Below are 24654 nucleotides of genomic sequence, written 5' to 3'. Positions count from 1 at the left end.
AGAACATAGAAGATCAAATACACTCAATAATTAATGCTAAATGTCAATGACATACCAGCAGAAAGGAATTTTTTTCCCCACGAATATGGTATGAACAGAATGTGTTGGGAATAATGTCATTGCCCACAACAAGCCCTTTTCTCAAGAGCACATCTCTCCTAACAAATGTTGAAAGTTGGCAGTACAAGGGGCCCCTCTCCCCATTTCCATGTTTTGCTGTATGATCTGTACAGTTACCATCTTTGGGGCACTTAGGACTCTAAATTTAGGAGTCTAAATCCCGACTCTTCCCTAAAAGCTTGTCTTAAGTGGTAGGGTTCAGTTTAGAGGGTGCACAGCTCCCAGCAAGACTGGGAGAGAAATCCTAAGTGTCTCCAAAACATGTAAATGTGACATTCCCATCTACCCACGAACTTGTGACTGAGGTCCTGCCCTCCTTCCCCATTCAGCTCATGTAGTCTATACCCAAGAGACCTTATCCCACATCACTCTGTTCCCAATCCCAACCCTGTGCCACCATGACCTTCAGCACCCTTGTATTGCACATCCCCCAGGGTCCCTCTGGTGCACTTCACCCTCCTTCTGCATGTTGTCTCCTTCCCACATGAAGGGTACATAAGAAACTGCAGTACAAGTCAGGCACCATGACTTGTGCATCCAATGTTGGATGGATGCAGCATTTTTAAATTTTAGAAGTGTAGACCATATTTGACTCCACTTTGTCCTTCAGACAGGTCCAGGCTCAGCTACCTACAACTTCTCAAATGCCTGAGAAAGGCCACTGTCTGCCATCCCCCACTCATCCACTCCGGGCAAAAGCTCCTGGCAGAGGTTTTTCAAAGGGCTGCACCAACGTGGTACTTGCCTTTGCTCTTTGCCAGTGCAGGACACCTCCACTGTATGTGTGGATGGAGTGAAGAGTCAAGAGGTGGTTGAAGAAAGCTTCCTGTTGAAGTTAGTATCTGCTCAGTATCTGCTCAGTAACATGTCTAAGCTAGAAAAAGTCTGTCATGTATGACAGATTTGCTGATGTAATGGGCACATGCTCGCATTAGTGGTAAATAACTTAAGCCAAGTTTTCCAAAAGCAGTTGGAGATTTTGCATGTTGCAGTTCCTATTTGTCACTGCTTTGAACAAGAGAAGTGTAACCTCTCTGAAAAATCAGACTGACATCAAAACAACTGGTTCCCAACATTTTTTTCCTAAGACTTCTACCTGGTTTTCATACTCCTCAAAAGAATCCTGCGCACCTGTGGAAAAAAGCTGAAACTTCCTCCTCATAGCCAAGATGTATCATTCAGCCCTGCCAATGCTCATGTTTGGAGCAGCAGAAGCAGGTCAATGAAGTGTGTGCATTGAGCACTGATACACCACTGAGATTTCTAAAAGCATGAGCAGGACAAACCTGCAGTCTCCTGTATATGCACAAATAAAACAAAAGCCCAAGACTGCTCACCTCCCGTGGGAATTTCACCTATTTGCACAGACTTTGGGGTCATCTCATTTACAAAGGTACACATCTGACCACAGGCAGCAAAATAAGCAACCAATTTTCAAAGAGAACAATTGCAAGTAAAACTTGTTACCCAGGGTGATGATTTCTCATCCACTCTGAGTATTTTTGACAAGAGGAAAAGTCCCATCTTCCCCCAAGTGCTGCTTCCTTAGAAATCTGCCCTGGCAGTTACAACCTGCTTCTCAAACACTCTGGTGTTTTGAATCCAAGCAAAAGCTTTGGCAGCTGTAAACTTAGCATGGACTCATTTTAAGTGATGAGAGGAAACAGGCTGACAGTGAGCTGATTAGAAAGCTCTTAGAGCTCTCTCAGCTGAGTGGGGAGAACAGGACAACTTTCTTCCTGTGTTGCCAGAGAGAGGACACGGGGGCTGCTAGAGCCCAGCTTGCTGTCTTCTGCAAGATCATGAGGATGTGGGAAAAGACCATTTCGGGGAGGTTGAGCTGCCTTCGCCAGTCTACCCCTTCCTGACAGCCTCTGTTCTGAAGATAACGAGGGAAGAATTAGCAAAACACTATGGTAGAGACTCAATGAATTTACAGAGACAACTGCAAGCTGTTTCCTGGCCCCAGCCTTATCTGGAGTCCCAGAAAATAACCCTTTCTCTGAGGCCAATAAATAACCCATTATGACTGGGATGAAGTATCTGGTTAAATTTTTGCTGCTGAGGGCTGCGTAGCAGGATGTGCTTTCCACAAAGAACAGGACCAAATGTATTCCTAGCCGTACTCTGGAGCAGGGAGGAAAGGCTCTGCAGAATCCTCTCACCGGGGGCAGGTGGGTTAAGTCAATGTTGTTTAAACACATGGCAGAAAATAAAGACGAAGAGATAGAATGGGAAGAAAGGGTTAAAAGGATGCACTCAAAAAGCCGTGTAGATGTTGTTGAATGAACAAAGCAGCAAGCATTAAAAATAATGCAGCAAAAAAATACAGGAGGAAATTACTTCATTGCAGCCCACACTGCATTATCAGTACAAAAGCTCTAGGAGCTGCTTTTCTTTCCAAAATGGCAGCTGACAGCTGATTTAAACAAAAGGTCATGAGGACAGCGAGAGGACAAGAGGGAGGCTCAGGGAAGGGGTAGATGGAAGATGCACCAAAACAGCAAGGGTTTAAAGCCACAGGCAACCACAGGCAGCCCCCTTCAGCGCCCTGACATCCCTCTGAGCTGAAGAAGATGTGTCCTAGTTCAGATGTCATCTCTGACCTGTTGCCAAGCAATGCCTCTGCTTATCACATGTCAGACTTCAGGGCCCAGCCCCCACATTTCACCAGAAAGCAACTTTCTGCTCTGTGGTAGCAGCCCCACCGCAGTGCCAGGGCAGCAGTTCCCCAAGGATGTGTATGCACAAAGAAGTCAGCAGAGAGGCTCTGAAAATTTCACAAAATTTGGGTTGGTTTTGCATTTTCATTACAATTTTTATGCAGCTGTAAGAATATAGTGAAACGTATGAGCATCCACCACATTACGTCCCTACCTGGCTTAAAGGACCACCCCTAGGGTATCTTCAAATTTACTAGCTACAGCCCTATTCTACCTCCGCAAGAAAATGACCTCTGTGAAGCAATCAACCTTTTGTTGGTCCCCTGAGCAGTCAAGAAGGCAATTTACACTGCAGTTCATTCCTGCTACCTTCATAAAGAAAAAAAAAAAAGATAAGGAAAAAATGCCTGCTCACTCCCAGCTACAAAACCAGTGGGGCAAAAATGCAGTTCAGCCGTATGGTGGTACCTATAAAACCAACTATCTTAGATGTAAGTTTGGTTTGGGGTTAGGAATTTTTTTCCTTTATAGTGAAAGAACTAGGAGTAATAGTCATAAATTCTTTCATTGAGTTTCCTGGGGTCTGAAAGACATCTGGGAGGATTATGGGAGGAATACAGTGTTCTGTAGCTGTTCTTGGAGCAGCCTTGATTTATGGCTCCATCTATAACTGCTGCAGTTCACCTGAAGCAGACATCAAAACCATCCCTGGAGTTGAGCGATGATGATGTCATAGTTCAGCAGCCAAACTCCATGCTGGGAGAGGCCATGGTCTGCTTTACCTTTCCCTTCCTTTGAACGATCCCACTTTATCATTTCCTAGCCCTGGGTGCGTCTCCACTGGGATGCAAGCCCCGTAGCCCCACTGTTACCTCTGTGGGACATGACTGTGGCTCGATCACACTTGGGAGCAAAGGTGGCAGTAGAGAGGTGCCCTGCTACCAGGGCAGAGGGCTGCCCTTCCTAAGACAAGAAGCACCACCAGTCCCTGTTGCAAAGTATCATGGAGAGGGTGAGCAAGGAGGACACAGTAACACAGCTGTGCCTTATAGCCGTGATGTGCTTTCTTATCCCTTCTCCTAATTTGGCTCTTTCCAAACTGCAGCCTAATGATGCTATCAGAGAAACCTTATCATAGTTTTGTTGAAAAGCAGTCCTATATTAAGCAGGGATCCTGGAAAATGTTGAAGAGGGGGAGAAGGATTCGTCGGCACAGACAGACGCATTTTTGCAGAGGCAGATGACCAGTTCTCCACAAAGCGTCCAGAGCTTTCATGGTATTCCCAATTAGCCTTCATGCCTCTAGCTGACTTCTCATAAAAATGCTGAAGGGTCTTTGATCTCAGAGTACATGTCCTTATGAGAAGAGGAGGGGTAAAATTGCAGAGGTCGGACAAACGCTTGACAGCAGTTACTGCAGCTCCTCAGACCTCAGACAGCCTCTGTGGTCCTGTGCCAGAGACTGCAGATTTGGTTTGGTCAGTCCAGAGTTGAAAAGGCAGAGCAGAGCTGCTCAGGTCAAATCAGATGCTTAACTCTGTTTACATTTTGTGATGGGTGGGGAAGTTCAGTAAAAATTAGGATAAAAAAGAACAGCAGAAAAGAAAGACTAATGGGAAGTTACAAACTGAAAGTGTCAACCTCCCTGTGTCACATCATCTGAGTTTGGATATTAGTTAATGGCTCAGGCAGTTTCTCAACTCACCCTACTCAAATTATCTAGAAGTGGCAAAAAATTTGGAAGTTGTGTTTCCTTGGAACACGCTATATCCCCAGCTTTGTGGCCAACACACATAGCACAGCTTTTGTATCTTACAATCTATTACTTTGTCTGATGCTAGAACAGACCTCATACCCTGGAGGGATGAAACTAGTCCAAATGATAACAACTTAAATGGCACTAAAAATTAAAAAAAAAATTCATACAGATATTCTTTACTTATGTGTCTGACAGAAATTCCTCTGTGAGAAAAGAATTTCAGGCTGTAATGGAGGAATCAGATCTCTACTGGTTCCAGCCTTCTCGTTGACTCAATGCTTATGGAGCATGCATATAATGGTTTTCCCCCTGAGAAATCAAATTTATCCTAAAATGCCGTGGAATTAAAGGGATGGACTCCCCTCCTGCTTACCTCTGCCAGAACACCCCTCATGTTAACAGCTCTCTGCAGCAAAAATAAAACAAACTGTCCACTATCATCCTAACTGTATGAAAGAGAAAGAGCTTTTCTGTGCATTGGGGCTTATTATTATCTAAAGCACTGGAGTTATTCTGGAAAAAGAAATCAGGTATTGAAAATCTAAGGCCTGAATAAATAATTTGAGGCTGATATGAAGGCTCACGTAAACTGAGCAATGTACAGTTGAAAAAGCAGTGGTTTGGTTCCCCTCCACCAATCCACCTCTCGAGAAGGGATACATGCCAAAATACTGACACCAGGTACTTAGAAGCAAAAGGAGCTTGCTGCAAATGGAAACCTGTAGGCAGCAGATAGTGCACAGTAGACTTTATTGTCTACTAGCTAGGAGCCAGAAGAATTAAATGTATAAACAGAAGCAATAACCTGGTGATGGGCAACACCCCAGAAGTTCAGTTTGGAGACAATATCCCAGGTTATTTGAAAAATCTTCCCTGGAGCTGGGGTGGTAATCTCTTCTGAGCAAACATTTCTAGTAAACACAGACCTTCCTGGGCTGGACTCTGCAGGAGCTCTGCCAAGGAGACCACTCCTTTTTGTCTCAATGCAACTCCTTTCATGAGGAGTGCAGTCCAGGGACAGATACTCAGCTCTCTGTAGAGCCCCCCTTGTGCAGACGATTCACCATGTGACTATCTGATAGCTCAGATGAATGTGGAAGACAGGAAAATGGCACTGAGTCTCAGTAAACAGATCAATTTGCAATTAACTTCCAATTCTCTCTTTTCTTGAAAGGAGAGAATTGGAAAGCAGCTGGGGGTTGTGATAGAGGGGGTACAACAGAAAATCACTAAAGACTTTATTCCCGGTTGTCTCTGCTTTATGTGTCCCCATGTTGTGAGGTGTGGAAATACTGGGACCATTTGCATGACAGGAGGAAGAAGAGGCAGACAGAATAGCTGCCATGTAGGAGGTATATTTCAAGACCGGTTTGTCAAATACATTTTGCATATACATTTAGCCACAGACAAAAGGAAGTAATTCATTCGCCAATTCCTGTGGTGAAAATTACTTCAAGACTTATTCCATGCCCATGTGCCAAGCACACTTCTGATACAAATCCTACAGTTACACACCCAAACACACACATGAGCACACACGCTCCCACATGCAGAGAGATCCCATCAGTGGCACTAAATAACTTATGAAAATGGTTAGTTATGTTTTATCTGGAACAAAAACTAAATCTGGATGTGAAAAGAGAATCAAAAAAGCCATCATGTTGAGACTCTTGAAATAGGAAACATCTGTCTGGGAAGAAGGCACCGCCTGCCCTGACACTGAGTCATGGTGCAAGGAACTCTGTGCCCGAAACATGACTCTCTGCAGAGGGCTGGGAACACAAGTCACCTCACCTGACTTCGTATTTTCTCATCCTTATCATCCTGGAATACTATACATCCATGACTATTTGTACAGTGCTCTGCATGCTCCACCAGGACTATCATGCCCAACAGAAACAGAAATTTGGATGGATGAAAATGAGAAGGCTCAGGGTAGTTATTTGGAAGCTCCATCAACAAAATCATTATTCAACATGGGAAGTGGTTATGATGTTTGGCTGTGGTGATACATTTGAACTCGTGGGAGCTGGGGCTTCCAGGTAGGCTACAAAGAAATCTGGTCTGCAATGAATGTGTCTTCAGTTCATCATAGGCAACGGGAGAAATGGTTCATCTGAAATCCATGAGATTTGGAAGGCCCTCACCTGAAACACAGGCTTGTCAGAATCTATTTTCCAGAGGTTCAAAGAACATTAAAAAAAAAACAACAAAAACAAACAAAAAAACCCAACCAACCAACCAAACAAAAAAAAAAAAAAAACAAATGAAAAAAGCATACAGCATAAGCAAAGGAACAAGAACGTGAGAGAGAGAGAAGAAAGGGGAAATCTTGTGCTGAAGGAAATGGACAAGTTGTATTTTTGGCTGTATGTTTCACTGTAGAAAGGAAACACAACATAATGGACACACTAGTGCTCCAAAAACCACATCTCAGAGACACCATTAGCTCAGGAGGTTCACAGCATATATAAGCTGAAAAAGACAAATATATACTTTGTGTAATCACAGTCTGAGTAAAGACTGCAGAGACCATTACCACACCAGAAGGATAACTCAGCCAACCACAGTCTCATAGGTTATAAAAAACTGCATTCAAGAAAGTCAAATAGGCTCCACAGAGCTTTTGAGATGACAGAAATGACAGGAAAGCAAAAGCATTTCTGAACTGAAGGGACAAATCCTGACCCACCAGTCCTACAGAACAGCGTAAGCTATGCATAATTATCTGAGGACAGAGACATAAAGAACAAGAAAATAAGGCTGTTTAAAGCCAATAATTGTTTCCTATGCTTTCACAGAGCTGTGCTGAATAAAATGCATTTGTTACATTATGACCGTGGGTCACAGAAACCATAGTAAGGGAGGAAAACGCAGGAAGATTATATGTTGCAAGGAGACATAGCTGCACTAAAGATGAACATAAAAAGCAAAACTGAATAGAGATCTAGAATTTCTAAATTACCCTTGGCCCAAATGTCTGGCTTACCACTGAAATAGTATAATTATAAAGCTGGCATAAAAAACAGGACATGGATCTAGTTACTAATTTCTTACTAGCAATAGCAGCAAAACAGTTTCTGCCAGTAGCGGGTCTCTTGACAAAAACCTTGTGTCTTCTACACGATGTGACCTATAGGGAAAACTGTTTTTAATCAGGCAAATCTATAAATGGTATGCAGTTGTGGTTGGTCTTCTCAGATGTCAAAAGGAACAGAGGAGAAAGTGGAGGAAAGGGAGGGGGGGATATTCACTGTAATTTCTCATTTAACACTTCACTTTCTCTGAAATGCACAGTGGAATTTTGCAGATTTAGGAGGCTGATTTTGTCATGCAGGCCAGTGATGGCAACAGTGTCACCACACAAACCAGGTGAAAAAAATAAGTTAAAAAAACCCCAAAACTCTTCCTAGTAGTATTGTTTTAGCCTGTGTACTCCACTTCAGCTTTGACTGCAAATACAGGGGCCTTTTCATTGCTGCCATTCTGAACTCAGTCTCTCTAATCTCTGTTCTCCAGTACACACTTAAGCCTAAGCACATGAGCTACACCACTAAACTCAATGGCACAGTTCCGTGCCAAGATGTTAAGCATGTGTTCAGGTGTCTCACTGGGTCTGTCCAAAGAGTTTGGACAGAAAATAATTCTAAATAGTTTTCTTTTTCTCTGGAAGGCGTTCATGAAACAGCAATCAGTGGAGTGAAATAACATTTAAATGTCTTACACCATATCATAGCCTATAAATAGTGTAAGGTTGTGTGGAGATTTTTGTCTTGCCTTTTTACCAGTGAAAAGTTTTCTTCAACAAAACTGAACTTTTTTGCCATGTTTCTGCTTTTTCCTGAGGTGTTTGAGCTTTTGACAAAAATCTGAACTCTTAAAAACCTAATAGCTTGGCTGCCCTGAAAAATGCAGAGTTTATGGTTAAAAAACCTTTTATTCTTCTGATGAAAAGACAAAATTTTGTGCAGAGCCAAATCCAAATCATTCAGCTATTGAGCTGCACACATTTTCCCAGGAGACACACGGCAATTGGATTAGTATTAGAAGGGCATAGCCCCTTTCATGTCAACCAATCCAGTTCTAACCTCCTTTTTGCAAATCTGTGACCTATACTTCATATTTAAAATGTCATTTATTTATGTGTGTGTGTGCATATTGTGCATATGTATTTCCCTGTTATTCTACCGTGGGTATGTTGGGGGCCCTCCAATGCCCGAGAGCTGCCAGGGCGCTTGAGCATTTATGACCTGTGATTCAGAGTGGGTCTGAAGGTCATTAAAGGCTGGGTGAGGAAGCAGTTCACGCAACAGCCAGTTTACCATGATTGATTCCTGTGCTGTAAAATATTATGAAACCTCCCCATTAATTCTTTTTCTCTGCAGAGGGCCTACAAGCGCTGGTGAAATCCTTGAGGAGCAGCTCTGTCAGAGCATGGGCACAGGCAGCACTTGTCCCACCAGCTTTTCCAAATGGTTTGCTGAGTAATGTCACAACACTGCTATGATGTTGAAAAAAAAGGTCACCAAGGCTGATAGATAATGATTTTCAAAAACAAACAAAACCCATGAGTTGAAGAAATACTTTTGCTCTTAAAAAAAAAAAAAGTCCACATGCAGCTCCACAGCCATGCAATAAAAGGGGTCATTGAACTGTGTGCTATGATGATATCTTACCAGGCTCACGGACAAAGGTGATCCATGAGCACCTCCTCCGTCCTGCACTGAACAAAACAGACACAACAGCACTGCAGAGGTCCAATGATGATCACCCCATGCTGCCTGCATGTCTCATCCCATTCTGGATAGAGTTACAATTTTCTCAGGACAGATGAATTAGTTCCTTTCAGACATTATTGGCAGAGCCTTGTCCCAGTGATGTCCATCTGCCTGTAGCCTGGGACTGTCCTTTTATGCTGCACCAAGGCCACAGCCCATTCCATATCATCCTTTCTTCCAAAAACCCTGACCCTCTAACAGACATGCATTCATCAAACAACAACAACAAAAAAGCAGGTGTCTCCCAGCACTCTACACAGTGAGAGAAAGCAACTTGCTTCCATTCCTCAGCATGTGTTTAGACATAGTGTACCCAGCAATAAGACCTCACATATGTAACCTGTTGCACATGTATATTTTACCATAAGACCAGAAGTGCACTGTAACGTGATCAAGGAGGTTTGGGTTTTGGTGACACAATAAATACAGTTGTTTGCATGGCCAAAAAAAAAAAAAAAAAAAAAAAAAGAGGAAGGAAAAAGGGTTCTGGCATAAGACTCAAGTATTTCCAAAGGAAAGGGAGGCTGTTCCTCTCTCATATCTACCTCAAAGTAAAAAAATCACCATTAGACATAGTCCTAAAGGAATAAGCAGGATCACCCAAAGAGCAAGACCATTTGTGAATAAAAGCAGCAGAATCTAGTCTTTAATACAGACCCCTCCAGATGTCTTCTGCTCCCTCTTATGATCTTAGTTCTCAAGTTTGCAGTGCCTATAAAAAAAGTATCTCTTCACTCTCTCATTTGTTTGCCCAGAGATGTCATTCACATCATCACAAAGACCTCGCTGGGAGTCTTCAAAGGAAAAGGGTTGTTTAAGTAAAAAGACATCTTTTTTTGTCTCATGCTTTCAGCTAAAGTAATTGACATTTTTGGCTTCTACTTAAAGTGGAACCTCAAATCAGGAAAAGAATATTATAGAAAGCAAACTCCAAACAGTCAGTTTCTAAAAGGTCATCTTTTTATTTATAAAACAAAAATAACTTTTTACTTTTACCCAAACCTAGTATGGAATAGTTCTCTGTAACAGTAAAACTAATCAGACAAAAAAATACTTTCTCTGACAGAGCTGGAAAGTAAATTCAGCTCAGCAAGAAATGTTTGTTTCCACAGGCTTTGAGCTTTTTATAAGTTACATTCAACCATCCCTCTCCAATTATTATAGGCATAAATTACAAGGTGAGCCAAAACATGTAGTCCTTTTTTTAGAGCAAAATGCAGGGGTTAGTTCTCTTGGTTTCTGCTGAAGAATAAATTGTATCATTATAGCCTTCTTCTGGGTCTTGTTATTCTGACTTTTTGACTCTCACTAGCTGCAGTCTATACAATGCACAACTGTATTTGTTCACAAGGAATGCTTTCGTTCCTTTTGACTTTTTCCTTTCCACTTCCTAATGGTTTACATGTAGCAGCAGAGCTTTTGAAAAATTACCTAACACATACTATGTTTAATGAGTACATTTAAACATACTTTAGCTACAAATCTTATCAGCTGATTATTTAACCTTTGTGGATAGGCTAAATATTTTCTTCAACGCTTAAATAAATATGATACATGGTTCCTGTGGAAAGCCTAATGAGAAGGAAGTTGTTTTTAAACTTAAGTCAAGACTTCTCCTTTAATTTATTTTATCAGTATTTTTTTCCAAGTGATCAAAGCAAGCAGTTTGTATGGCAGACCTAAATTGCTAAAAGAAAAATTAAGTACTAAAATATTAATGCTGCTGGACTTCGTTTGGGGGATGGGAGTTGCATGCCATCTGGATGGACAGTCAAGAATTTGCCATACACTATGAAGCACATGGTATAAGGCAAGAAGTCAAAATCCTGCTGTCTCTCTAAGTGGATTTAAATAATTAAAATCAAGATGTGTGCATGCTTTCAGATTTAAATAACAATAAAGTATGTCTACAAAACGCCTAGTGTTTGTCCTGGCTCCCCCAAATGCCTCATGAATCAAGCCTCACTCCAAAGCATCAGTTTTTCACGCATCCAATTACCTGGAAGTGGGCAACCAGTCTGTCAGGGTCATGTAAAAGGTGCATATGCATCTGTCGTCACTGGATAGACATGGGCTGCAGCATTTTCAGACACCTCAGATGCAGCACAGAGCCATAGCATCCCTCCTGGTCTGCTGCACCAGTCTGGAGCGAGGCGCTGACCCTCCACGGATTCCTGAGATGCAGGTGCTACAAGGTGCGGGATAGCTCAGAGCTTTTGCTGTCCCATACTTGAGACTTAGGTATGTATGACAAATGTGCTCACACGTGTACAACACCACATATCTCCACATAGTGGATATCCAGTAGCACTCACTGCAGCAGGAGTGGGGTGGCCCAGGGCTAGCCAGAGTAGGAAGCTCCTTTGGGGCACAGGTCCTTCAATGAGGGTTCTGAGCCCTGCTTCCCAGTGCATCTACATGAACTATTAAAACCATCCATGTCATGGATGTCCTTTCGTTTTTGAAACCAAAACAGAACACACACATGCACACAGGAAATCACCCAGAAAGTGTGCAGGAGAAAATTTGGGCTTTACTCTAGGATAGACTGAAGGAGGTTGTGAAAATGCATTGACGTCATGAAAAGAAAGAAGTTGAATAGGTCAAGAAGCAGAGATGTGAGCTTAAGGAAATGGCAAGGCACACAAGAAAAGATAAGGGAGATTGTATAAATAAATAAGCACACAGAAAGGAGCTGAGAGCTCTGTGAAAAAAGCCTTACTCTTGAGCTAGAGTTCACAGTCCCTTTTCCGCCTGAGAGCCCCTAGAAGGTTTTAGAGGAGGAGCAGACCCTTTTAGAAATTCCACAAAGGGACATCACTGTGTTGCACCCACAAACTTGTTTTCCTTTGTAGCCTTTTGTAGATCGAGCAGAGGGGACCTGCAGCATCCCCACTCTCTCCCCAGGTTCACAGACCCTTAGCTGGAAGGAGTTCTACTTTCATAATTAAAAATGAAAAGAACCTAAACAGCAAAAAGGACAATAAACAGTACAAGGAAAGCTGGCTTAGCACATCTTTAGTGCTCTAATCTCTTCAGAAGAGAGAAAACAGAGAGGTAACTGAAGTAGTATTAGTTTAATCATCATTGGCAGCACGTTTCCTCAGGTCAGAAACTGAAAATTAATGAGTATACTTACAGAGTTTTAATTACTGTTCTTAACTCCTGAGTGTAAACTTCATCTACCCACAGGGAATCTTCTCTTCACTGCTGGAGATAGCTGTTAGAGGCATGTAAAAATCATGGAATATATTTACATCTTTTCCACTCTGGTTGCTTTAATTTACAGTGACATTTGTTAGATCACGTATGTTAAGTCACAATAATTTTTACATCCTGTGTGCCAAAAGCAGATACATGCATCATACCTGATTCTAGGAAGGTAGTGCAAGCAGACATATCCCACCAAACTCATCTATTCACTGTGCTTTATCATTGCACTGAACTTGATCCAAGGAAGTAAATTAAAAGCCAACACATGTTTATTTATGCTGATCATCCGAAAGATGTGTCCACAGGAAAGTTAGCACAGGTTCTACAAACTCACCGGTGTCAGGGTTGGTGCCTTGGTGGCACATGTGTATGCCTCCACATTTCCCTGCATTAGCTGAAGTCTGCTCCGTGGACAATCCAAGGGAAGATATAAGCGTAACAGTCTAATAGAAAATATGATGATGTACAGAAGTGATTAGTGGGTGATATTCTGGGCCTTGCATTACTAGTTCTTGATGTTCTCTCACAGAAAACAAGCCCTTCATGTGCCCCTAGGAAGAACTGTTAAGCTGGAAACACAGACCAAAATTCATTCTGTAGTGAGCGTACAGGCTGAATAGAAGCAATGAGATATGTTTCAGGTGTATGGAAATCAACATCCTGGCCTTAGTAATGCTGGGTTGGGACTTGGGCAGCAGATTTTCATTGTCTCTAATTTGAGACAACCTGGTTTGAAAAGCTGTCCTCTCGCAGGCTACAAAAAAAGGTTGCGTGTGCTATAAATGTATTCCAAGCTCTATGAAGCAAATCACTGGTTTGGAAGTTTTTTGAGGGAAGGAAAAACTTGAAACATAGAAACAAACTAAAACTGGAAGAAAATGCAACACAACCCTAACAAAAGCAGTTTCTGCCTGTCTACCAGAATATTCTTATCTGATTTTACAGACAAAGGAAGTATGGGAAGATGTCATTTATCTGGACTAGAATAAAGCATTTGATACTCTGCCAGATGGAAACTATTAGTTCAAGTAGAGAAAGTGAGGATTAAGATAAGAATTGCAAAATAGTTAAGGAGTTGGCTAAAGGGGAGGTGACAATGGTTTGAGCTGAAAGGAAGAAAATCGCTAGCAGAGTTTCACAAGAGTCAGTATCAATCCTTTTTATTTCTTTAACAATTTTGGCACAAAAGGCTGTCTAATGAAACTTTCTGATGACTGAGATTGGGGATCCTTGTCCATACTGACAAGCAGCAGAATTTTACCTAAAAAGAGCCAGGCAGTCTTCAGAAATGATAGACATGGAGGGAAATTTGACTATTTAAGGTAAAAGGGTGTGTACTTAAGAAATCATGAGTAGCAGCTTGTGTTAGTCATGTATCCAGCAATGTGGCCTAACCACCAGAAAAGGTTAATGTCACTTAGAATGAAGTAAAGTATTTCCACTACAGGAAGGAAAGTATTCCTCAAATCAATAAATGCCAGGCACTGGGAGAACCTCTTCAAGAAGACCTCGACCAGTTTTGGTCACTAAGGCTCTGTGTCTGCTTTCTGGCTTGGAGGCCATGCAGTGTGGCACAGAGCATGCTTAAACCTCTAAACCCTCCCACCTTTTCAAAATTGTTGAGCTCAAATTGCCTTTAGGAATGGTCCCCAGCATTTTCTAGCTCCAAAACCAAGCCCAAGTACTGCCTGGGAGGGTAAAAATTAATACACGCAAAAGCCACGAGGACAGTAAAATCATGTGTAGGTATGTTTGGCCTAATCCCTTACTCTGTTTAGTCTTCTGAGGTGGACATACCCCAGTGTGCACAGGATTTGGGCTGGATTACTGCATGCTGAAGAGGAAGGCTACTAGAATGAGAGAAAAACCGGGGAACATTTTACAAGGGGAGATGCAAAGCACTTGTTTCATCTAGCAACACAGAGGCTGAGAAAGAAGATGAGTGGCATGAGAACTAGGGAAGTAATATTTAAATCAAAGCATAGCACTTGCCATGAATAGATTAAGAGAGGCATAACAAGCTTCTCCATTTGTCCAGGATAGCAGAATCCATGTCCTGGATGTGTCCACTCTCTTCAGCCTTCTTCTGTGGTGAAAAACTATGTACATAAATCCAGCATGGCGTGGAAACACCTTCTGTTTTTTCAGAAGAATCACTAAACACAGTACATTCCTATTAAAAAAATTTGGTTTCAATAACAACAAAAAAATAGATTAAAAAAAATCTTCTAGCTGCTAGTTTTTTTCCATTGAACTATAAAACACACCAGGAAAAAAAAATTTGCTATTTGACATTTAAGTAAGAACTCTTTCCTTGTGATGCACTGTGGTGTTGTTACAAGGACATAGTCAGACATTTGCTAAGTAGGCTCTAGTTCTAATTTTTAATTTCCTAGTGGCAACATTCCCCTTCACCTCCCCCAAACCCCAGTCTCCTATATGGCAGTGTCATGGGCTGTTGCCATGCCACCAGCCAGCCACTGATCTTTTTTGAGAACAAATGTGTACTTATTACGAAGATTAAACTGGTGACACAATTTATCCACATGCCAAACACTGAGGGTATAGCATCCCCATGATGCTTTTAAATGACATTAATCTGACCTGGCCTGACCACAGTCTTCACAACAGCACAGTTTCTCCTTGGCCAGAACCAGAGCTCAAATGAATTGCACTTTATTCACTATAAAGCCCTGAGCCTTAATCTCTCTGCACAGAACTTTCTGAATATTTCTTTTAAGTTTACTAAACATTTCTTTGTTTCAAAGACACAGAGCAGTTGCTGGGGAATAGGGAGGGGGATGAGGGAAACCCTGTGGTGGCAGTCTCCATCACTCTGCAAGGATGACTTCTCACACTCTGTAAGTCTGACTGAAAAAGTTTTCAGTCTGGGAGGTCTTCCTCAAGACAATGGGTTTTGAACCTGCACCTCAGAGTGTTAACTGTGGAAGAGAAAATTGTCATTATTTGACTGTTGAAAGTCATTGTTTGACTAACAGAAACAAGTGAAGCACTAGAAGTGCCCTACATCAGAATAACATCACCCAAAGGAGACCTCAGGACTAGTCCCTGTGATGGAGCAGAGCAACAGTTTCAAGCAGTTTGCACCCAGGACTAAGTCTCAGGGGGGCTGAAACTGCCTTTGAAATGGAGAAAGCGCAACAAATCTGACGACTTTCAGTAGCCCTTTTGTTCTCATTCACTCCTGTTGTCAGGTGTGCCAACTCCCCGCTCCTGAAGGGTAAGCACAAAATCAGAGGTGGTGTTTCACTCTCTCTCCTCCCTGCTGGCTCCTGTCCTTCCCCTCTCCAGAATCTAGCATGTTTCTCCTTGCTGGCACAGGCTTTGCTGGCACCAGGACACAACCTGCACCTGGCCTCAGTGGTCTTTTTCTCCTTTGTTAGAAAGGATCCTGGTACACGCCATCTCTTCCTCGTTAGCTTTTACTGCAATCCATGGGAGATGGGGCAAGAGGAAAAGGGAAGAGGGGACAAGCCAAGTTTTGTAATGCTTAGATGTAGTTTCACATCCAGGAAATGTGAGATCCTCCAGCCACAGGGCTGACAACATTACAACAGAAGCCACGCATCCTAATACAAATGTTAAACAATGTGCTTCTCTGACCTAACTTTCCTTCAGTCTTCCCACAAAACCACAAAAAGTAGGAGGAGAAGAGTTAACACATTCTCGTCTAGGTTTCCTTTGACAAATGAGACAGTCTGCCACTGACTGATAGGCAATTAAAAGTGTGATGGATTGGTTTGAGAAAGCCAAGCCCTGTATTTGTCCTGTCTGTCTAGGTCCGACAGTGCCTCTCCCACAAAAAAAATCTATATGGAGAAGCATTTTCTGCCACAGTCATCAGTCAGTATCCTACTGGGTAAATTGGACCTGAAGCAGCAACAGCAGTCCCCAAGCCTGATACTACATGTCTGCATGAGAAATCACGGGCTGGTTCCTCCTACCACCAGGGTGGAAAGGAAGAGGAGACATCTATCAATGCCCTGCAGAGAGGAACAATGCTCTTCCTTGGCTGCCCTCCATTGCCCGTGCCTTGCTGGAGAAGCACACTCACTGCTGTCCCCACCAGTCATTGAGGGAAGGGACGAGCCAGCCCACAAGGACCAGCTTTGCATGCAGTATCAACCCCGAGAGTTATTTATAGTCTCTCGGGAAGTGACAGGGGCCATGGATGTGAATGGGAGGGAGATTCAGACCAGATGTCCGCAGGCCCTTTCCAAGGAAGCTCACATAAATGTGCAGCACAGCTCGCAATCGGAGCTGCGTTGTGTCAAACCGCTGTGGTTATGCAAGGACCAGTGTGATAGCGCCAAGCCGGCACTGGAGCAGGGGAAGGGATTCTTGCTCGCTAATTGAAGAGAGGCCTCAACCAAAGGAGAACAATGTGCGGCGCTGGGGTGGTGGGGCTGCATTGTGAGAGCCTCTGCAAGGAGCAACTCTGCTGCCAGTCGCATTGTTCCATGCTATCTCCATCTGCTCCTGGACCAGAGCTCCTCACCCTTGCTCAGGACAGCCATGCACATCTGCATCCCACAGCTCCACCACCCACCTCTGCCAAGGGCAGTGAGTCCTCACCAGCAATGCTGTTGGACCTGGGTGCTGGTGGAGGTAGAGCGCTCCTTTGAGCATGGGATATGCTTCTTGTGTTTCCAACATTGCCAGTGAACCCAAAGCTCTTACCACAGCTTTATTGTTGCTGTTACTATGAGACCAAGTCCACAATAACTGCATTTTTCCAATGCTGGTTAAACAGATGCACTTTGCCAGCAAGGGTTTTGTTTTTCAAAAAAAAATAAAAAACTTTGCATGTGTTAGCTTTTGCTCAATGGAATTAGAGGGAGGCCCTCAGATGTTGAAATCAGAGAAATGCCACTAAAGTCAACAGAGTTCATGCTCATCTGTGTGGCTGAACCTTGGACTAGAGTTTTACTAACGGGTGGCTGATCAATATACAATTAAACCAATCCCAAACTTGAAACCAAGAGATCAGTTCCTTACTAACGACAACAAAGAGGAGCAGCAAAAAGTAAAACAGGGAAAGTGAAGGGACTCAAAGGAGGGGAAAGGAGAAGCCTGTTGAAATAGGAGAGCCTGAAGTTACTTTTCTAATACAACCCACAAACAATGCTAAAGAAACTCCCCTGACATGCAGCTCTATCACTAAGCTCCTTAGCTTTTTCAGTAAATCCTTATCCCTGACCCATCTCAGCTGCTGAGCACAGGTTCCTTGGGCTGCTTGAGATGACATGAGGTGAGGTACAGGATGAAAAGCAATCGCTCAGCTGTGCTGGCTCAGGACAATGAAGGACTTGCTGCAACTTTCAGTTACACAAAACCAAGACCCTGGAGTCTTTTCTAAGGACGTGGCATTTAGCCCATCTGTCACAGTTTCAGGACCTACTGGAAAGCCCAGCACCTTGGGCTGAGAGACTCTTCAGATAAAATAAGACATTTAGAAATAAAATAAGAAATTAAGAAAAATGGAACTGAAAATTCAATAGAATAGGAAATGTTGCAGAGTTTTGGAAAGTTCCATCAGCTTCATGGTCTTTTCTACATTTTTGTACAGCTCTGCACTGCCCTTTTAGCTAGATTCAGAAGCAGAAAAACCTCCCTAAAAAGGCTGGTTAATTACCAGAAGTTTCAAAAAAAATCTGTTATTTCCCAGCCAGTTTCCAGGTAGTAAAACTTAATTTCTAAATTTAGTTAGAAATTTATCTACATTTATTACAAGCTAAGCCTAATTTTACTTTCCCTTTAAACAAAATTATTTCTTTCCTCTAGAGAAGCACTTGCCTGTACCCAGAACTGGGCAGATATGATAGCTGGAATGAGTCTTGGAATTAATTCAAAGCTTATATGAAATACAAAAAAAAAATGTAGATAAACAGAGACTTAAAGAATAAAGTGGTAATGTTCTTTGCAAGAAAGCAGCTCCATGTTTCATCCAAAGACTCGTCCCCCTTCCCTACTGGTTATGCAGTCTGGTTTGAAGAAACAGACACAAGTTTGGAAGGAGATGGTTTAAATAAAGCAGCTCTGCACTTACAGGTATTAGCTCTTCCTGTTCATGTTCTGCATTCCCCTTACTCACAGCAAAAGATTAATTTTCCTGCCAGAGAAGTCAAAAGCCCAGGTAGTTCCCAATCCTGTCCAAGCAGGACCTAGATTAGGTGCCCCTCAAGTGAATGCAAGGTTCTTGGGTAGGGGTCACCAGGGGGAAGCATCAGGAGACCCCCCTGCCAGGTAATAGCAAGTCACTCCCTTCACTTCTACGCAGCTGCTCATATTCCTTAATCATTCTCACATCAACTGTCCAAATCCAAACATTTCCATCTGGATAGTCTGAGAATCCTCTGAAAAATCCTCTTGTGTACCCTGCTAGCCCTGCATCTCAGCAATTCCTTAGAGCAGCGAGCTCCAGGAGGCTGAGTACCATTTTTGTACTACAGTTTTTCTCTTGTTTGTTTTATGACTGTTTTTCTTTAGTTTAATTGAGCACAGTTGGTCCAAGACAAAGCAGTAAAATGGGTGTGAACTAAGGAGGGCCCTCTACATTTGCTAAGGATGGTCTTCTCTATAAATCCAGCCTAATCACCTTTTCCTCTCTGCCTCATTCTTTCATTTCATTTACAAGCAGAAGAGGTGAAAGCCCACCTGTTCTTTCATTCTCTGCTCATGTTTAGAAACTGCACCAATGTAATGCTTTGCAAAGGGACCATTCCCATATTCCTCTTTTATTTTCCTCACAATTACTTTCTCGGAGGTACATTATACATTCAGGGAATTCAACTACCTTTTTCCTGACTGCCTGTTACAGCAGTAAAGGGGCACTCTCCAGCCACTGAGCTTCAGCCTACTGTGGAGATGTCACAGGCTGAGATCGCTGCTCCAAGCAACTTGTGCAGCCACTCGGGGAACCAGTCTGAAGGGCTGGGGCAGAACAGCCCATTCCACACCAACTTATCATTTGGGGACAGCTGGTTGAGATGAACAAGCATCATACATTAAAAAAAAAAAATTCTGTAAGAGGAACATTTCATTTCAGATTCCTGTTTACTGATGGTTTCCTTCAATCTTTTGCTGGCATTATCTTTTACCTAGCAAATCAAATAATGAATGGATCTTTCCCGTGTGTAGCCCCGTCAGCTCAGAACACAGCATATTCTCCAGCTATGTTTATCCAACTTTCCCTTCCAGTCCCATTTGTACTGATACTTTCGTTCTTGAAATAACAATTATTAAACCACTTGGTGCCTTTCATGGTTAATTATTTCCTTTGCTTAACGTAGTCTGTCTTCAAACTGTAGGCTAGGTCTTGAACATACCTCAGCATTCCCATTTTCATTTCCTATGAGAAATAGTGTTGAAAAGTCCTTGTTATTGAACTATGGAATTCTGTCACACACATTTCTTCCCAAAGTTTCATCATCTAGAAATTTGTAATGACCACTATAAAAACATTTTTTTGGACCTGCTTTTCGTGCAACTGGTGAAGGTAAATTTACTTGGTTTTGTTACGTTTCTCACATATAAAAGTTAGCAGGTTACTGGACTGACTTTCCTGTTATATGACCGATGCAGACAGGAAAATCATATTAAATAAATAACTGCTATGAAATGTACAAAATTTGAACGTGTTCTTTGGCTCATGTTTCATTATTTTTATACATCAAGTACCAATAAAATCTAACTTGTGTTTACCACTTCTGCAAAAAAAACCCCAAAAAACAGATGACTCAAAAATTTTTATACAGTTTTTTTCTACTTCAACTGCAAATACTACAAAGAAAGAATCAAATCCTGTCTTAAATTATCTCTGTGTGATACAGAGTAGCAGCACATTCCTTAATTTAATAGAATAATATTGATAAGTACTGAGATGGTGTACCTATTTTGCAAAGTTATGCCTAAGGCTTTGTTCCATTATAGTTAGATAAAGTGTGTTACACTAATGTGCTTAAACCAACAGACTCTTTTTACATTTCCAAGCTGTAGGGAAGAAACTTTAGTAGTGCAGAGTACGTTGTTGTAACTGCAGACATATTAGTCCCAGAGAAACACACAGCACACTTGAGCTAATGCAGAGACTTGTGTAGATGTGACCGAAGTTACTGCTACTGCACAAATTATGACACCGGCATTGCTCTATGTGATAGGAATAACAGGCCAATCTCTCATCCACTGGCCAATGTATAGTCCACAATGGGAAACAAAGACACACTTGTCAACCCATTATAGTGCAAAAGTTACACAGAAAAGGAAAAATTGGGGTGAGTTTTCCAGAATTTGGAAATAACTCTAGATTCTGCTCTAAGTTAGCAAGGATTATGTGTATATGCTTACTTGCTGCTTCATCTTATTAACCTCTTCCCCTACTGTGTGTCAACATCAGGCTTTCTTCTGGAGGAGCTTCATTTATCAGATAAACCAAGATATAATAAGAGAGGAAAAAAAAAAATGTCCATATACTTTATAACCCCTTCATCAAGACTTCAAGAGACACTATTCCTCATTACCTTTACAAAGAGGAATTTACTGGTATGCCATATCCTTCCTAGGGGATGATCCCATGCCAAGGGCAAAGCTGAATGCTACAGAACATCACACCCACCTGTTTCTCTGAACAGCAAACATGAGTACCAGCACTTTTCAAAAGGGCTACCTGAAAAGTGCACTTCTCACCATTGCATTTCTTCAACTTCTTCATATCAGAACTTCAAAATACAAATTTCAGCTAATGACTTTCCCAATAGCTACTTCACCTGGCTCCAGGCTTTCATTTAGAAGGTGCTTAGCACCTTTTGGTCACAGAATCTTTCTGACAATAGATTTTTTTCAATTTTATTTCACAGACCATCTCATCAAAGCCACCAGGGGAAAAAAAAATTTTACAGGGCAGCTCAACACACCAGCAGAAAATTCAGCCTTTCTTTTCTGAGAGCAGTCAGCTCAAACAGGTCACTGCAAAAGAAGGATAAATCTGGCAGCCGGTGCTTACTGTCATTCTCCAAAGGCAAGAGGATGTCTGCCCTTCAAAGGAGGGAGTTGTTTGTAAAGAATCCTGCTAATGACACTTAGGATAATCAGTGCAAACAGGTCTTTCTACTTCTGGGCTCCATGCCATCTGCTCGTTCAGAGGTCGATAGCTGAGGGCAGGGCACTCGAGGGTTTTGCTGCTTTGGGAGGTTCAGGTGGGAATACACCTCGGGGGTGGGAGGGTTTATGATCAGGGAGAGTGATCCAACCTTTCATTTGAAAAGCGTGAATTTAACAAACTTGGACTCTTTATGGTGCTATATGTTAAGTAATGACTGGCTCCAACTCTGAATCTCTTATGAAGTTTTCCTTCAGATCTTTCTAAATGAGAGTTTGCCTGTGTGATAATGAGGTGAAAACTGGATGATGGTCCACTTCTACTGCTGAACTTGTAAAGGTCCAGTGCAATGAGGTCCTGACCTGCTTGGTTGGTATTTCCACACCATATGTTCCTAAAAACAGGCTTCCTTGTCCATGTGCAGTGAGCTAGGTGCTCTACAAACTAGTCACCGTGCACTCAGTGGTACTACTTGCTCACGTCTCCCAGACAGTATCTCCTGCCTAGTGATGTTCAGAGCCATGGACTGCTCTCTCCTGTCACTTCATGGCCACTCATCTGGCACACTTTCCTGCAAAATAGTGTGTCTGTGCTACAGAGTTCAAGTGCTGTTGGTGGTCTCACATCAAAGAGCTGTATCTGGGAACACAAATAAAGGTTCAGAAGACTGACCGGGGACACTGGCTGTGAGACTCTTGAGCTTTGATTTCATGCTCTTAAGGCAAAGGAACTTTCTTTAAAGAGTCAGTGAAGCATTTTGGTGCAAACAGGGCATGGAGAAAATTCCCAGTAACGGAGTATAAGGTATCCAAGGTACAGGGATATCAAGAAAAACAAAAGAATATCTTAAAATTGGAGTTTAAGGCCTGAACACCAAAACCCTTGGGGAAAAAAAATAAAAACAGCATAGCTGCTCTTCGGGCCTTCTGGAAGTGTTTTACTGGTAAGAGCAATTCCAGACTCCAGGCTACATCAGAAAATCCTGGCCCTTCAACTAAGCTAATTGACTTAGTATTTTGGCAAAGTGTTTACTCCCCTTTTCGCCTCTTTTACTACCTTTTCTATTTCGATGCTGTAAAACTCAACTAACTTCTAAAAAACAAAATCACTTTTTTTTCCAGTGTTTGTTAGACCTTCTCCACCTACTTAATGACTGGCTGGAACAGCAGCAAGGCCAGGAATGCTTCATGCTCTGGGCACTCACTAATTGGGTTGTTAGCAGACTAGAGAGACAGGAGGAGATGAGGAAAAGCACTGCTATTATAAGCCACTGAGTGTAAAGAAAAAGAAAGTGAAATAAATATGGAATTGTTATGTTAGGGAAATTACGGTACTTAACGCCCTATTTTTCTGAAAAAATAGCTCCCTCGGGACATCTTGCAAGCACTAAAAGCAAAATGGCCAGAAATGTAACTGGTTTTATTTTTTATAGCAAACTGAGGGGAAAAAAAAAAAAGATATATTTCCTCTTAGAAAACAAATTTTCAGCCCCCACCCTTCTCTCATTTGACGATGGCGGAGGCTGAGGCTGTGAAGAACCACTTACAGCATCCAGGCTCAGTTTGGGTTAGCTGGGAATGCTGGCCAGCCGAGTCCTTACAGACACAGTGCCAACGTGGTGTTGTCAGTACACTCTCTCCTGTAGTTCTTGCTGGCTGAGTGACACAATGCAGGGTCCAGCGTGTTATTTTTGTGCTCCTAAGACTCAATGAAATCTCAGTGAAGGAGGCACGTTCCTGCACGCCACTCAGGGCTGCAGCACCATCTGCACACGCTGTTGCAGGAGCAGAGGGTTAAGTTCTTCAGAGAAGGGGCCACAGGAGCCTGTGGTCCAGGGGACGTGTGAGATGGGTGCAGATCAGCTGTGTTTGCAAGTTGTCTGGACAGTGTCTGTGAAAGCACATCAGCCACAAGCAGGTGCGATGGGCTCTCCACTGGCACTGCTAGGGAGGCTCCAGGCTGGACACATATAAAGCTTCAGGAGTAAGACAAAGTGACAGGTTGGTTCATGCCACAAGAAGCACACAGCGCCAGCACATGCTGCTGCAGGGCCAGCAGTCAGAGCCACCTAATTGCCTTGCTCACTGCACCCCTGGATCTATGGTCATAGAATCATAGCATGGTTTGGGTTGGAAAGATCATCTGGTTCCAACTTCCACTATTATAGGCAAGGAACCTTCCACTAGACCAGCTTACTCAGAGACCAAACGATCCTGGAGGGCAGCAGGAATCGGGACTCATTTGGGGGGAATCTTATCCACTCACCCCAGCCTTCCTGATGTTACTGCATGATGGGCTTTGTACACGTGTCTATGGGGTTTGTGTGCCTATAGGTGCCTATAGATGTGTTTGTATGGGCTTGTGTGTCTATAGGGGTGTGTGTATAGGCACACGTGTTTACTGCCAGCCTTCCCTGGCCCCTCTACAAGGTGTGAATTTCACCTCAGGTGAATTATTTCTCCAGGGATTACATAACAAAGTGATTGTGAAAATACCATCGTCTGTGTTATAGAAACTTAACAGAGCCCCTGGAGTCTTTAAATTAAAACATTGCACTCAAGTGTTTTTTGCCATGTATCTCCTCCTACACACAGCTCATTCTAGTCTGAAAAATAAAAGGGCAGGACAGCTTCCTACAGGCTTTCAAAGAGAAGATCCTACCCTAATTAACTATAATCTTGTTCAGACGGCATTTTCCTTCAAGATTCAAAGACTAGCAGGGGGCTGGGGCTAGGCAGAAAAGGAGATTATTAAAACTTTAATAACATGAGCCTTTGAACCTTTCAAATTCTTTACAGTTTTCTCACATCTCTAACCCAGATGTCTGCATTTAAAAACTGTGCCAAAAAACATGAACTTTTTGTTTTGTATCTTTCAATGAACAGCCTTTTTTAAAATGATAGGAAACATCATGCTTGCAGTTCACAAGTCCGGATGACAAAGTTAGAGATTAAAAAAAAAAAAAAAAGGAAAAAAAGACAAAGAGGGTTTTGCGGGCACTGT

At 42.4% G+C, this 24654-nt stretch overlaps 1 long non-coding RNA gene across 1 annotated transcript; it reads left to right on the top strand.

Moving 5' to 3' along the window:
* Nucleotides 1-3544: 3544 nt before the first annotated feature.
* Nucleotides 3545-4850, top strand: LOC113949594. Its single transcript, XR_003528473.1, has 3 exons — nucleotides 3545-3795; nucleotides 3953-4060; nucleotides 4738-4850. It is a non-coding gene; the product is annotated as an uncharacterized LOC113949594 (long non-coding RNA).
* Nucleotides 4851-24654: the final 19804 nt, after the last annotated feature.

The sequence above is a fragment of the Corapipo altera genome, unplaced genomic scaffold (genome assembly GCF_003945725.1).
Source record: "Corapipo altera isolate COAL_440 unplaced genomic scaffold, ASM394572v1 47, whole genome shotgun sequence".
NCBI lineage: Eukaryota > Metazoa > Chordata > Aves > Passeriformes > Pipridae > Corapipo > Corapipo altera.
The sequence above is the reverse complement of the archived record's forward strand: the minus strand, read 5'-3'. Positions and strand labels throughout refer to the sequence as shown.